A 15,039-nucleotide genomic window follows, 5' to 3' on the forward strand; every position below is an offset into this window, starting at 1 on the left:
TCATCAGGGTTCTGAGTGAGCAGGTCTGGGAGAGGGTCACTCTCGTCCTCTTGTCCCTCATCTGTGGCCATGAGCAAGCCTATGTCTTCCCTGTCAACAAATGCCTTGAGCCTGTTCACATGAAGTACTCTGTGAGGGTTCCTGGGAGTTCCAGTGTCCACCAGGTAGGTGACCTCTCCCTTCTGTTCAATGATGGTATGGGGTCCAAACCATTTGTCTGGGAGAGTTGCTGGGGCCACTGGCTCCAACACCCACACCTTCTGTCCTGGCTGGTAAACAGTTAGGACAGCCTTTTGGTCATGCCAGGCTTTTTTAAGTTCCTGGCTGGCCTCAAGGTTTTTGGATGCCTTCTCCATGTACTCTGCCATCCTGGAGCGGAGACCAAGTACATAGTCCACTATGTCAAGCTTAGGCTTTTTGAGAGATAACTCCTATACTTCCTTAACAAGCCATAGGGGTCCTCTTACAGTATGCCAATATAGAAGCTTGAAAGGGCTGTAACCAACCCCTTTCTGTGGGACCTCTCTGTAAGCAAACCAAAGGCAGGGTAAACGGATGTCCCATCTTCGCCTAAGCTTTTCAGGTAACCCTTTTATCATCCCTTTTAGGGTCTTGTTGAATCTCTCCACAAGCCCATTGCACTGTGGATGGTAGGGGGTGGTGAATTTGTAATTTACACCACACTCCTTCCACATTGCAGTCAAGTATCCTGACATGAAGTTTGCACCTCTGTCAGAGACAACCTCCTTAGGAAACCCCACTCTGGAGAAAACTCCAAGTAGGGCCCTGGCCACAACAGGAGCTGTACTGGTCCTAAGGGGAATAGCTTCTGGATACCTGGTGGCATGATCCACTACCACCAGTATAAATCTGTGCCCAAATGCTGTTGGGGGGTCCATTGGTCCAACAATGTCAATCCCCACTCTTTCAAAGGGTACCCCCACCACAGGTAGTGGTATAAGGGGGGCCTTTGTTGTGCCATCTTATTTGCCACTGGCTTGGCAGGTGACACATGAGCGATACAACTCTTTGGGGTCTTCAGACATATGAGGCCAGTGAAAGTGAGGGACAAGCCTGTCCCAAGTCTTGTTCTGGCCTAAGTGACCTGCAAGGGGAATCTCATGGGCTAAGGTAAGAAGGAACCCTCTCAGAGACAAGGGGATGACGAGCCTCCTGGTAGTGACACTGGCACAAGTGTCCCTGTAGGCCTGAGCCATTTTTCCATTAATTAAAGGCGTTTGTCTGTATTTGCCCAGAGTACTGGGACTTACAGTGGGGGTCATATCCATGTCCCCACTACAAACAAGAACAGCCTAAGTAGGTATTCAGAACCCACCTCAGTTCCCAGGTGTTAGACTTGGCGGTCTCTAGTTGGCAGAGGTATACACTTCTGACAAATAGGGACTCATCTCCTCTAGTCAGGGCAAGGGAATCACACACTTAGATAACCCCTGCTCACCCCCTCGGTAGCTTGGCAAAGCAGATAGGCTTATCTCAGAGGCAGTGCGTTAAGCATTTACGACCACATACAGTAATAAAGTGAAGACACTACAAATGGACACGACACAGTAGTATTATAAAAATACGAAGGTTTATATAAGGCTTAGCACAAGACCAAATAACGACAAAAATATACCACAATCTTAATAAATACTCTTGGAAGGAAAAAATAATAGTTCAAGCGTAGTTTCTTCTTAGCACAAAGTCTTTAGTAACAAAAGCAAGTCTTCTTCTTTAGATCACAGTTCTTGGCAACAATGTAACCCACACGGGAGTCACACAACGTCGAGGCAAAGTTAATCCAAAGGTTCGGCGTCGACCGCGAGGAGCGCTACGTCGAGCCCGGAGACACATGGACCCCTTACAAAACAGTACCTTGGAAAAGTGAAGCACACGATGATCAGCGGGGTCATGCAATCCGGCGTCACGTCTTTGGTGTCGATCAGGCCTCAGTAGTCGTCGATGTCGATGATGATGTTGCAAGAGTGAGCAGCGCTCACGGCGTCGAGAGGCTCGGAGTCAATGCGATCAGCGGCGGTGCAGACACGGGGTCACTTGGAGCTGGAGCCGAACTCACTACTCCCTGGCGTCGCTACTGGCGTCGATCGGGCCCGCCGGCCGGCGTCGAGGAAGCGGGACACTGGAGCCGTTACTCACGATGTCGAGCTGGATTCGGCAGCGTCCGTCGGCGTCAAGATTGCTGGATTCTTTCAGAGGTTCTGGACTTTCAGGTTCCAGCAACAAGCACTTTAGCAAACGGTGAAGTCCTTTAGCCCTGTGACTTCAACAGGAGGCTGGCACTCTTCCAGCCCTTGGGGATTTCCTTGGCAAAGTTCGAGAGTACACACTCAGGGGCATATTACCAACAACTAGCGATAATTTTTGTCTCTAACTTGTTTAGAGACAAATATTATCGCCGCACATCGGCGATTTTTATCGCAGATAAACCTTGCTATTAACAAGGTTTATCGCAAATGCGATAAAAAACGGCCGAAATGCATGAATATCGCTGAAAAGTCAGCGATATTCATGCATTATCGAGCAAATGCTCTTAGCCATGTTATCCACCTCCCATTGGATAACATGGCTAAGAACTGCTCAGGGCAGCTGTTAGCTTTTGGAGATATTCGCGCTTAGCGCGAATATCTCCAAAAGTTGGTAATAGGAGATAGCGATGTTAGGGACTGTTTCCAGTCGCTAACATCTTGGCACGCCCACTTTGCATGTCATTAGTGATAAATATTACTGACATGCAAAGCAAGGCCCAAGATGGTCGCTATCTCCTATTAGCTGTCACTAACTGGTGTTAGCGACAGCTTGGTAATAGGGAGATAATTTTATCTCCGCTTTCTTGGCTTTTAAAGCCAAAAAAGCGGAGATAAACCCCCTTGATAATATGCCCCTCACTCCTCTCTCCTGGTTCCTTGGCAAAAATAAAGAAGCAACTGCAGGTTACCCCCCAGCAAACAGCACACTGGCAGAAGGGGTAGGCAAATCCTTGGATCAGCAGGCTTCTTGTCCTTGGTTCAGGGTTCCTTGTCAGAATTGATCTAAAATCTTGGTTCAGGAGTCCTTCTCTTATACCCCTTTTTGGCTTTGATCCCTTTGTCCATGCAGGGGAACTCCCCCTCCTTCCGGGTCTGTGGTGGGTGTAGCCAGGTGGTGACACCTGGCCGATTCACGGTGCAGGGCTGGGCCCTCAGACGTTCAGCAGGAGGTGGAGCCAGTATTGTCACTGGCAGGAGCAGAGCTATCCGTCGCTCGGCAGGAAGTGGAGCCAGCATTGTATCGGGCAGGGCCGGCTATCAGGAGCTACTCGTCCCCTACTCTCAATGCAAATGCACCACTCACCCCATACTGACTCATTCAGAACTCTGGAGCCACCCAGCTCCTGTCACACACACACCAAACCAGCAGAAACCAGAAATAGTTAGACAAGAAAATAGTCACTTTCTAAAAGTGCTATTTTCAAACCCAGAGTCCAAAAACCATCCACCCAAACGGATGCGTTATCAAACTCCGAGTTCAGGAATACCAAACTCGACATTGCACCATGCTCCCCGAGCCAGCTAGGATCATACCATTAATAATCCCGGCAGCCCATTCTAACTAATGGAGAGCAGGCGACCTTACGATAGTCAAGTACGAATATGGCGGTAGTTCACTATTAGGACAAGCCAACTTCGTCAGGCTTGTCCTACCTTATACTTACAATGCACCCTACCCTCGGGCCTACCATAGGGGTGACTAATATGAAGTTAAGGGAAGGTTTGGAGGACTGGCAAGTAGGCGTACTTGCGCAGCCCACGTGACAGTACGAGACTGCACGTAGGTCTCGCAATGACAGACCTGTAGACATACTTTTACCAGGCCGCTCGTGTGGGTGGCCCAACACGTGCTGCAAGCCCACTAGCGATTCAGAAAAGGGGGTGGTGATGAACAGAGTGTCTGAATTAAGCAGACCACTCTTACCCAGTCCAAAGATCAGGGCTTGATCCATCACCGTTATTTAGCTCACTGCACCATCCCAGCTCAGAACCTGGCTATATGCAAATCAGTCTGTCCCTGGCCCAGTGCATCATGGGAACAGGGCAGACTAAACTACCAAGCCAATTCTTCACCAGAAAGGAGACAAGCTTCCGGGGACCGGTTTCTGGCATTTCAGCCGTCGTCGGCCCGGCTTGCTTGAATCCTGATGGTGCAGTGAGCAAGGGACTCATGTCTGAGTATACCCTGCCACACCTATAGTGGCCAAAAACGATTCAGAAAAGGGGGTGGTGATGAACAGAGTGTCTGAATTAAGCAGACCACTCTTACCCAGTCCAAAGATCAGGGCTTGATCCATCACCGTTATTTAGCTCACTGCACCATCCCAGCTCAGAACCTGGCTATATGCAAATCAGTCTGTTCCTGGCCCAGTGCATCATGGGAACAGGGCAGACTAAACTACCAAGCCAATTCTTCACCAGAAAGGAGACAAGCTTCCGGGGACCGGTTTCTGGCATTTCAGCCGTCGTCGGCCCGGCTTGCTTGAATCCTGATGGTGCAGTGAGCAAGGGACTCATGTCTGAGTATACCCTGCCACACCTATAGTGGCAAAAAACGATTCAGAAAGGGGGGTGGTGATGAACAGAGTGTCTGAATTAAGCAGACCACTCTTACCCAGTCCAAATATCAGGGCTTGATCCATCACCGTTATTTAGCTCACTGCACCATCCCAGCTCAGAACCTGGCTATATGCAAATCAGTCTGCCCCTGGCCCAGTGCATCATGGGAACTGGGCAGACTAAACTACCAAGCCAATTCTTCACCAGAAAGGAGACAAGCTTCCGGGGACGGGTTTCTGGCATTTCAGCTGTCGTCGGCCCGGCTTGCTTGAATCCTGATATTGCAGTGAGCAAGGGACTCATGTCTGAGTATACCCTGCCACACCCATAGTGGCCAAAAACGATTCAGAAAAGGGGGTGGTGATGAACAGAGTGTCTGAATTAAGCAGACCACTCTTACCCAGTCCAAAGATCAGGGCTTGATCCATCACCGTTATTTAGCTCACTGCACCATAACAGCTCAGAACCTGGCTATATGCAAATCAGTCTGTCCCTGGCCCAGTGCATCATGGGAACAGGGCGGACTAAACTACCAAGCCAATTCTTCACCAGAAAGGAGACAAGCTTCCGGGGACCGGTTTCTGGCATTTCAGCCGTCGTCGGCCCGGCTTGCTTGAATCCTGATGGTGCAGTGAGCAAGGGACTCATGTCTAAGTATACCCTGCCACACCTATAGTGGCCAAAAACGATTCAGAAAAGGGGGTGGTGATGAACAGAGTGTCTGAATTAAGCAGACCACTCTTACCCAGTCCAAAGATCAGGGCTTGATCCATCACCGTTATTTAGCTCACTGCACCATCCCAGCTCAGAACCTGGCTATATGCAAATCAGTCTGTCCCTGGCCCAGTGCATCATGGGAACAGGGCAGACTAAACTACCAAGCCAATTCTTCACCAGAAAGGAGACAAGCTTCCTGGGACCGGTTTCTGGCATTTCAGCCGTCGTCGGCCCGGCTTGCTTGAATCCTGATGGTGCAGTGAGCAAGGGACTCATGTCTGAGTATACCCTGCCACACCTATAGTGGCCAAAAACCAGCGGCATTTGTATTTACAAGCCCCGGCACTCTGCGTGCACTAGACTAGGGACTGACAGTAAACCAAATAAGCCAAACATGGAATTCAATCAATACAGTAATTTAACATAGGGAGCACTTGCACCGCAGCACTGATCAGCAGTGGCGCAGGGCCCAGAGCGATATACCAACAAAACATCGTAAACAGAGGAGGCAAACAGAAAAAATGGAGGAGAGACTCAAGCCAATGATGTCAGGTCTAACACGTGTCCCCTCCAGCTGAAATGTGGGGAGAACTACCCTTAACCTAGGGAGTCCTCATCACTAAGGCGGAAAAATCTGGACAGACCATCAGCATTGGCGTGATCTGTACCAGGGCGGTGTTCCACCGTAAAGTTCATCCCCTGTAGGGAAATGGACCACCTCAACAGTTTCGGATTCTCACCCCTCATCTGCATCAACCATCTGAGGGGCCTGTGGTCTGTCTGAACCCGGAAGTGAGTCCCAAACAGGTAGGGTCTTAGCTTCTTCAGTGCCCAGACCACAGCAAATGCTTCTCGCTCTATCGCACTCCACCTCTGTTCCCTGGGAAGTAACTTCCTACTGATGAAGGCTACGGATAAGTCTCGGCCCTCTTCATTCACCTGAGCTAGAACAGCTGCCACGCCATGCTCTGAAGCGTCCGTCTGGACAACAAATTCTTTAGAAAAGTCGGGTGCCTGGAGTATGGGTGCCGTACACATTGCAGTTTTCAGGGTGTCGAAGGCTGTTTGACAGGCGTCAGTCTAAATCACATTTCGCGGCTGCTTCCTGGAAGCCAGCGACGTCAAGGGGTGCACAATGTTACCGTAATCCTTGACGAACCTCCTGTAGTAACCCGTGAGTCCTAAGAAGGCTCTCACCTGCGTTTGGGTTTTGGGTGGTGCCCAAGCCAGGATGGTATCGATCTTGGGTTGCAGGGGGGCCACCTTGCCTCTCCCTACTTGGTGCCCCAAGTACACCACGGAACCCTGCCCAATCTGGCACTTACTGGCTTTGATTGTGAGGCCTGCTCTGCGCAGGGCCAACAACACTTCCTGGAGGTGGCGCAAGTGTTCCTCCCAACTGGCGCTGAACACTGCGATGTCGTCCAGGTAGGCGGCACTGAAATCCTCCAGTCCAGCCAAGACCTGGTTGACCACCCTCTGGAAGGTGGCAGGGGCATTCTTCATCCCAAAGGGCATAACCCGGAACTGGTAGAGCCCATCTGGTGTGGAGAATGCGGACCTCTCTTTTGCCCCATCAGTCAAGGCGATCTGCCAGTACCCAGACGTCAGATCAAACGTACTAAGGTACCGGGCAGCCCCCAACCGATCTACGAGCTCATCAGCTCTGGGGATGGGGTGCACGTTAGTCTTCGTGACTGAATTGAGTCCTTGGTAATCCACGCAGAACTGTAGTTCGGGTGAAGCACCAGGCGCTGCAGCCTTCGGGACCAAGACCACTGGGCTGGCCCAAGGACTGCTAGAGGACTCAACCACTCCTAAGGCAAACATTTTGGAGACCTCCTCCTTAATGTAAGCTCTGACCTTGTCAGTCACCCTGTAAGCCTTGTGCTTCACAGGAGGGCTGTCCCCGGTGTCGACGTCATGGACACACCAGTGAGTGACACCAGGAATCAAGGAGAACAGATCAGGGTATTGTCCCAACAAATGGCGACAATCCTGCTGCTGTTCAAGGGTCAGTGTGTCAGAGAGGACCACACAATCCACTGACCCGTCTTGCTCTTTTGCGTACAGGAGGTCAGGAAGAGGCTCGCTCTCCTCTTCCATTCCGGCATCTGTAGCGAGGAGCATGCCCACTTCGGACCTTTCTAAGTGGGGCTTTAACCGGTTGACATGCAGGACCCTCAAGGGGTTCCTGGGAGATTTCAAGTCCACCAAGTAGGTGACATCGCTCTTCTTCTCCACAACCTTAAACGGTCCAGTACAGCTGTCCTTGAGCGCACAAGGTTCCACAGGGGACATGAACCAAACTTCTTGACCAGGCTGAAGTTCGACCAGAGTGGCATTCCGGTCGTACCACCGCGTCATCTCTTCCTGGCTGGCCTCCAGATTTGCCTGAGCAAGATCTCTGAAGCGCTGAGTCTGGTTCCTAAAGGCCAGCATGTAACTGTATACATCCTGGGGAGGTTCCTTGGGAGATTGCTCCCAGCCTTCTTTGACCAGACTCAAAGGTCCTCTTACCGGGTACCTGTACAAAAGCTCAAAGGGGCTGAACCCTAGAGACTTCTACGGCACCTTTCGGTAAGCAAACAGCAGGCATGGCAAGAGGACGTCCCATTTACGCCTCTTTGGTTCTTCAAGACCCATGATCATGCCTTTAAGGGTCCGGTTGAATCTCTCAACCAGCCCATTACCTTGAGGGTGGTAAGGAGTGGTGAACTTGTAGGTTACCCCACACCCCTTCCACAGAGACTTCATATAATTGGAAATGAAGTTGGTGCCCCGGTCTGACACCACCTCTCTGGGGAACCCCATGCGGGAGAAAACACCCATCAGCGCTCGTCCCACCACGGGGGCTGTCACTGTTCGGAGAGGGATGGCTTCCGGGTACCGTGTGGCATGGTCCACCAAGACCAGAATGAACCTGTTGCCCAGGGCTGTCTTGGGGTCCAGGGGCCCAACAATGTCAATCCCCACCCGGTCAAAGGGGGTACTGACAACTGGAAAAGGTTGGAGGGGAGCCTTCTGCTTCCTTCTGCTTTTCCCACTTGCCTGGCAAGTGTGACAGGTTTTACAATGGATGTCTACATCCCTTCTCATCTGAGGCCAATAAAAAAAGCCTTTCATAGGTCTTGTCCTGCCCCAGATGTCCAGCTAACGGAACGTCATGAGCCAAACCCAGCAGGAAGGCTCTGAAGTGCTGGGGTACCACCAGCACACGGGCTGACCCAGGCTCAGCAGCCTTAGGCTCGCTATACAGGAGGTCATTCTCCCAGTAGACAAAATGCGATCCTGACTGATCACCTGTGGTTTGGGCTGAGGCCTGCTGCCTCATACCCACAAGAGAAGGGCACACTTTCTGTTCTGTACAAAATTCTTCCCTGGTGGGACCACCATCCTGCTGCCAATGGGTCAGCTCGGGCAGGCCTCCCTGTTCAGCAACCTGTTCCCCTGTGGGCTCCAGGGCATCTCCCTCAGGGTCTACCTCCTCCTGGACCACGGGAACGGTGGGGGCCGGTTTCCCGCGCCTCCTGCCTCTTCTCTTCACAGCTGCGTCCTGGGCCGTAGTTTCAGGCTCCGGGACCCCATCAACACCCTTACTCGCTGTCATCGATCGAGTGGTCGCACACACCCACTCTGGCACACCCAACATTTTCAAATGCGATGCTCGTTCCACCTTAGCCCAAGGGGAGTCTTGCAAATCATTGCCCAGGAGACAATCAACAGGCATGGCGGGCCTCACAGCAACCTGAAGAGTACCTGAAACTCCCCCCCATTCAAACGAAACTTGAGCTACCTCACTCTCTTTCTGGGAGTTGTCGGCAGCTATCACAGGGTAGAATGCGTGGGGAACCACCTGCTCTCTGGACACCAAGTGACACTTGACATCCGTCACACTCGCTCCGGTGTCTCGGAGAGCCTCCACACTATGGCCATTAATGGTCACCCACTGCCTATATTTATTAGTGTTACTAGGCAGAGGGGGTGGCGGGACCATTTCCATGTCTCCTAGCGAGACCAGGGACATCTCTGCGGGACCCCTCCCACCAGGGACAACCATCTCCTCCCCTCCCAGGGCTACACTCGCCAACTGACAGGGGGTGCACGTGGTGGTGCACTCGAGTCCCTCATGGGACACTGGGGATCGTAAAAACGATGTCCCACCTGCTTATAAACGTAGCAGGTCATGGGGCCCCTATGAACAGGTTTACCTGTCGGGGCTCTGGGTTTCTTCACAGGGGGAGGCTGGGAACCCTTCCCTTGGTTCCCTTGGGGATTACTTTGGGGCCCTTTCTGGGACTCCTTCTGTTTACCCTTGTCCCCCCCACTCTTCTGCTGGGGACCCTGCCCACCTTTGGCTGAGTCTCCCACTGGACCCTTGTGGACCCTGGTACTGACCCAGCGGTCCGCCTCCTCAGCAAGTTTTCTAGGGTTAGATATCTTGCTATCAATAAGGTGCTGGCGCAGCTCTGGAAAACAGTTATTCGACAAGTGATCCCAAGCAAACAAATCATAAAGAGCTTCGTAACTTTCAACTTTGCTGCCCTTTACCCAACCATCCATGGCTCTGCAAAAATATGACACATACTCAACCCACGTTGTACCAGGCAATTTCTTACATTATCTACAGTCTGTACTTCTCCGGTGTGAGAAGTTGGCCCGATATGCAGCGTTCGCTATTCTAGCGACCACTATGTATCGTTCCAAACGACCCTTATGGTGATTGGTTGTAAGTCAACCTTAGACCAGCTATCCTAGTAGCGTTGGTACGAGCAGTCTTCGGGCTAAACTCTAGAGGGCGTGTTAAGCCAGCTGTAATACCATCACATACCCCTTGAACACCAAGTGAAAGGACACCACACAAGTGTTATGAAAATAAACAGTATATTTATTAGAATCACAACAGCCCTGTACTCTTTATGAGGACAGGGTACTAAGCACAGAACAAAAGCTCTGAGAAAATACTTCAAGTGCACAGTTTAAAACAAGTGCCCGAGGGCACGGAAAGTTTAGTGGTCTCGGGCGGACCCGATAAGGCAAGTCGGAAGCGAGGGACTCGGGACCCTAGAGTAAGGAGGCTATGCAGGCACCGAAATGCCGAAGTTACCTATCCACGAGGACTGCGGCTGCACAAGTCTTACAGGCGTCGGGGGTCTTCGCTGACGAGCCAGGAGCCGGAAGAAAAGGAGTTGCTGGCCGGCGACCAGTGATGAATAGTTCGTAGAGATCCAAGCCTGGATCAGTGATTGTTGATACCTGAAAGCAGAGGAGACCAAGTTCGTACTACTAGTCCAATGAGGACTTTCTAAAAGCCCTCTCAGATCTAAAAAGTGGCTCCCCCAATGATCCCGCCCCCATCCGCATTCTTAAACAAATCGGACCTACTATCGCTTACCTGGCTACTAACCTTATTAACGCCTCCCTTAGCCAAGGTGTAGTCCCCCCCAATTGGAAACATGCAATTGTTAAGGCACTACAGAAGAAACCAGGCCACGACCCCTCAGATCTGTCTAACCTCCGCCCTATTTCTCTCTTACCAGGCCTGAGCAAGATTGCAGAGAGGGCAGTCAATCAGCAAGTGTCTACCTTTCTTGAATCCAACAACCTCCTTCGCCCCTCGCAGACTGGCTTCCGTCCAGGGCAGGGGACCGAGACAGCTCTTCTTAAGGTGGTCGAGGAGACCAGATGCATCTTGGATTCAGGGGGATCGGTTTTACTGATCCTCCTGGATCTAAGCGCTGCATTTGACACGGTTGACCACGAGATCTTAATCCAGCGATTATCCGGGCTGGGGGTGAGGGGCACGGCACTCCGTTGGCTCTCATCTTTCTTAGAAAACCGCACTTTTCAGGTTTGCGAAGGGAACATACGATCTGACGTCCTTCCCCTCCAGTGTGGGGTCCCCCAGGGCTCCTCATTGAGCCCTACACTTTTTAACACCTACATGGCCCCCCTGGAGGATGTGGTCGCCCCTTTTGGGATAAAAGCCGTCACATACGCTGACGACACCCAAATGGTTGTTTCATTCTCGCTTGAAGAAGACAAACTGAAAAACCTCCATGACTGCCTAGAAGGCATTCATGGTTGGATGTCCAACTCAAGGCTGAAGCTGAATGGCTCAAAGACTGAGCTTATGCTGCTGGGACATCAAGTACCATCCCTCCCCCCCACCATGTGGCCACCATGCCTAGGACCTATCCCAGAACTCAAATCTGAGATTAAAAGTCTGGGCTTTTGGATGGAACAGAACCTCTCCATGATAACACAGGCAAAAAAAACAGCCGGTACATGTGTGGGTCTACTACGGTCAACTAGAAAAATTCTCCCTCTACTCCCAGCACCATCCCAAAAAACACTTATTCAAGGTCTAATACTGTCAAGATTAGACTATTGTAATGCTCTCTTCTTGGCAGCCCCGGAAGCCACGGTGAATGTTCTGCAGAGAACACAAAATGCCGCAGCAAGAATTCTCACGGGGACCTCTCGCAGAGAATCAGCCAAACCTGCCCTTAAAGCACTACATTGGCTGCCGATCCGCGAGAGGATCAAATTCAAAGCCCTGTGCTCCACTCACAAAGCCCTGCATAATCTAGGACCCCCAATACTTAAAGCCATGCTCTCCTTATACAAACCCAATAGACCACTACGATCAGCCCAAGGCAACCTGGCCATGGTACATCGAACAAAAAAAGCCCGGACCGGAGGACGTCGATTCTCGGTTATGGCCGCCACCATCTGGAATACCCTGCCAATCCAACTGCGTTCCGAGCCGAATCACATGAAATTCCGGAAACTTCTCAAGACTCACCTGTTCCCTCAATAGCCTTCCGCTTTATTTTCCCCCACTCTCACTTTCAGTTGTTTTTTGCAATCTCAGCGCTGGGACGCTTCCGGGCAGCCATGCGCTATATAAAACCCAAATTCATTCATTCATTCATTCACTAGCCAGTAGTCAGAGGGTACCAGGAAGGCACCGGTTGGCCGTCACCTCGACTAGGTGAGTGGGCGACGCTAGGCTCTGCAGTCTCACGGACCAGGAGGCGTTGTCGGCGACCCGGATGGAGGTGCGAGCTGTCCCACGAAGGTTGATGCTGTCGGCGTCGCTGGGCCCAGGATTGGGGCAACAAGCCTTGGCAGATTCCAGGGCCCCGTGGTGGGCCTAAAATGGCGTCTTGAGTGGACCAGGAGGGTCCGGGGTGCTCCTCTCGAAAAAGGGAGCAAGGGCCGATCTGGAGCAACCAGACCAGCAGCGTTGGTTGTCGGATGTCGTCAAAGAAGGGCACAGGCCAGCGGCTAGTGACCAGACAACGTGCTGAGCAGCGAGCAGAAGGGCCCCACGCAGATCGTGGAGATGCTGGGAGACTGCACTTCGGTGCTGGAGCTACTCAGGGTCGGGGCTTCTCGGACCCCAGAGCACTCACCAGAGAATTGCTTCGATGGTCGCGCTGATTAAGAAAGCGTGCAGGTTTTGATGATGGCCGGTCCCTCGAGGTCTCATCGCACCCACAGATCGCAGCTGAGCTGACGTCGTGGGTAGAGGTCAGAGGTGCCAGGGAAGCCGGTTCTCGTCGAGCTGGGCCGTCGGATCCTGGAGGAAGGACTTGCAGCAAACCGCAGATTTCTTAGATGGTGCCTGCGGATGCAGGGTGACTACTCCTTAGCCACAAGGGAGAAATCTTGAGAAGAGTCTCGAAGTCCTTTCGTAGAAAGTATTCTTGATTCAAAGATGATCTAATCTGGAAGGGTCCCCGCTCCGGCCTTTATCCTAAAGAAAGGGGTGGGTACATGACTAGGTCCTGCCCTAAGGGTGGGACCAGGAAGGGGGGTAGTTACACCCCTCTCCCCCTGCTGGACTTTCCCCAGGTCAGGGGCTGCGCGCCCCTGGAACTGGTTCTAGCCGGCAGATGCGTAGTGAGCACCGGGGTGCCACTCCGCAGTCACCTTCTTGCAAAGCCCTACCTACCCAGAATACACAAACCCTGTCTGGGACGGTGCGAACACCGCCCTTGACAGGAAACCCTTTGTCCAAGCTCTCCTCGCTGGAAGGACTCCCAGCAGCAGGAGGTCAGACTCGTGTCTGTGGTGGCAGCGTCCATTTTGTGGAGCTGAGGCTTCAGTTAACTTTAACCGGGGTTCACAGTTACGTACATGTCGTGTCCCTCTAGAAGGGCGGAATGCTAACCTCGTCGCCAGAATTGGTGAGGGGGCAGCATCCCGATTCGTATGACACCTTACTCGACATGTCTTGATAACGCGATACCGAAGTTACCGATATGATACGCGTTATCATGGAACAGCCATTGGGTCTTGGTTCCGCAAGCTGCAACCGGGCTCGGCTCGTGCCAGAGCCCAATTCACACGGTTCCATGCACTCTGCCTTCAGGACTGTCAAGGCCTGCCATAGGAGTGACTGAGAGGAACTCGGGTGTCCATTTTAAGGTTAGGTATAGGGATACTACACCTACAGCAACGGGCGAGTACGCCACGTGGCCCCAGCTGTCGTGCAGCCAGTTGTGTCAGATTTAGGTGGCCATCCAGGGGTGGCATAATACATGCTTCAGCCCCTGGTAGGCCCTGGGTACACCGATTCCCTGAGTTACAGGGTCTGACAGGGTGGCCCAGTTCCAATTGGGTAATGCACCTAAGGTACACATCAATTTAGCGAGAGAACAGCTAGGCGGTGGGTCTGATTGGCAGGCCCACAGCCCGAGAAAGTTGTAAACCAGTGAAACAAAAGCAAAAAGTCCGGGTGATCATAGGATTGCAGACCCTACTCTCCTACATCCGGGTCAGGCCATACCTCAACATTAAAGCATCTTTCATATGAGTATACAACATCCTATCCTCCATAGGAATATCTAACAGGGTATCTCTCCCCTCATTCACAAAGCGACCCCACAACCCCGCTCCCCAATCCTTCTCAGGGACCCGGTGGGCCAACAATGCTAACTCATACGCTTTAAACCATTGGCCAATATCTTCATTCTTATGATAATCTTTGATCACATCTTTGGGAAAATAAAACCTACTTTCTGCAGGCACAGATGGGATGCTGCCACCAGAGGGATTTGCTTCTAAACTCTTAGCTTGGAGCTCTATCTCCCTCAACCTTGTGTCATGCTCCAAAGCTAGATTTTCTCTTTCAAACTCCAACCTTTTGATCTCCAGATCAGCTTCTCTCCTACCTCTTGCATTTTCTAACTCCAACTGCCCATTTATCTTAAGTTTTGCCATTTCCATGTTGTAGGCTCGTTCCTTCGCCCTTTCTTCTCTTTCTTCGGGAGAAAGACCTTTGGAGGAAACACTGCTACCGGGAGGAGACACGGGCCCATTCACTGGCACCTCCTCCTCCCCTTCCACTGGCGGTACCACCACCGGATCAGTGGGATCTCTGGCTGCTAGCCAGGCCTCTAATGCTTTGAGATATTCCTCCTTCCTCAAGAGGCCTGTGGTAGGAACTTTAAACTGCTTGCAAAAAGATTTCAGCATCTTTATGAAATGAAATGAAATGAAAGCAGGATTTGTATAGCGCATGGCTGCCCGTGAGCGTCCCAGCGCTGAGATTGCATATACAGCTGAGGTGAGGAAAGAGGGAGGGGAAAGGGAAAGAAAGAAAAAGAAGTTTTATTGTGGGAAGAGGTGCGTTTTGAGCAATTTTCGGAACTTCATGTGGTTGGGTTCGGCCCGAAGCTGAGTTGGTAGCGCGTTCCAAAGA

The sequence above is a fragment of the Lissotriton vulgaris genome, chromosome 2_1, assembly GCF_964263255.1.
Source record: "Lissotriton vulgaris chromosome 2_1, aLisVul1.2, whole genome shotgun sequence".
Taxonomy (NCBI): Eukaryota; Metazoa; Chordata; class Amphibia; order Caudata; family Salamandridae; genus Lissotriton; species Lissotriton vulgaris.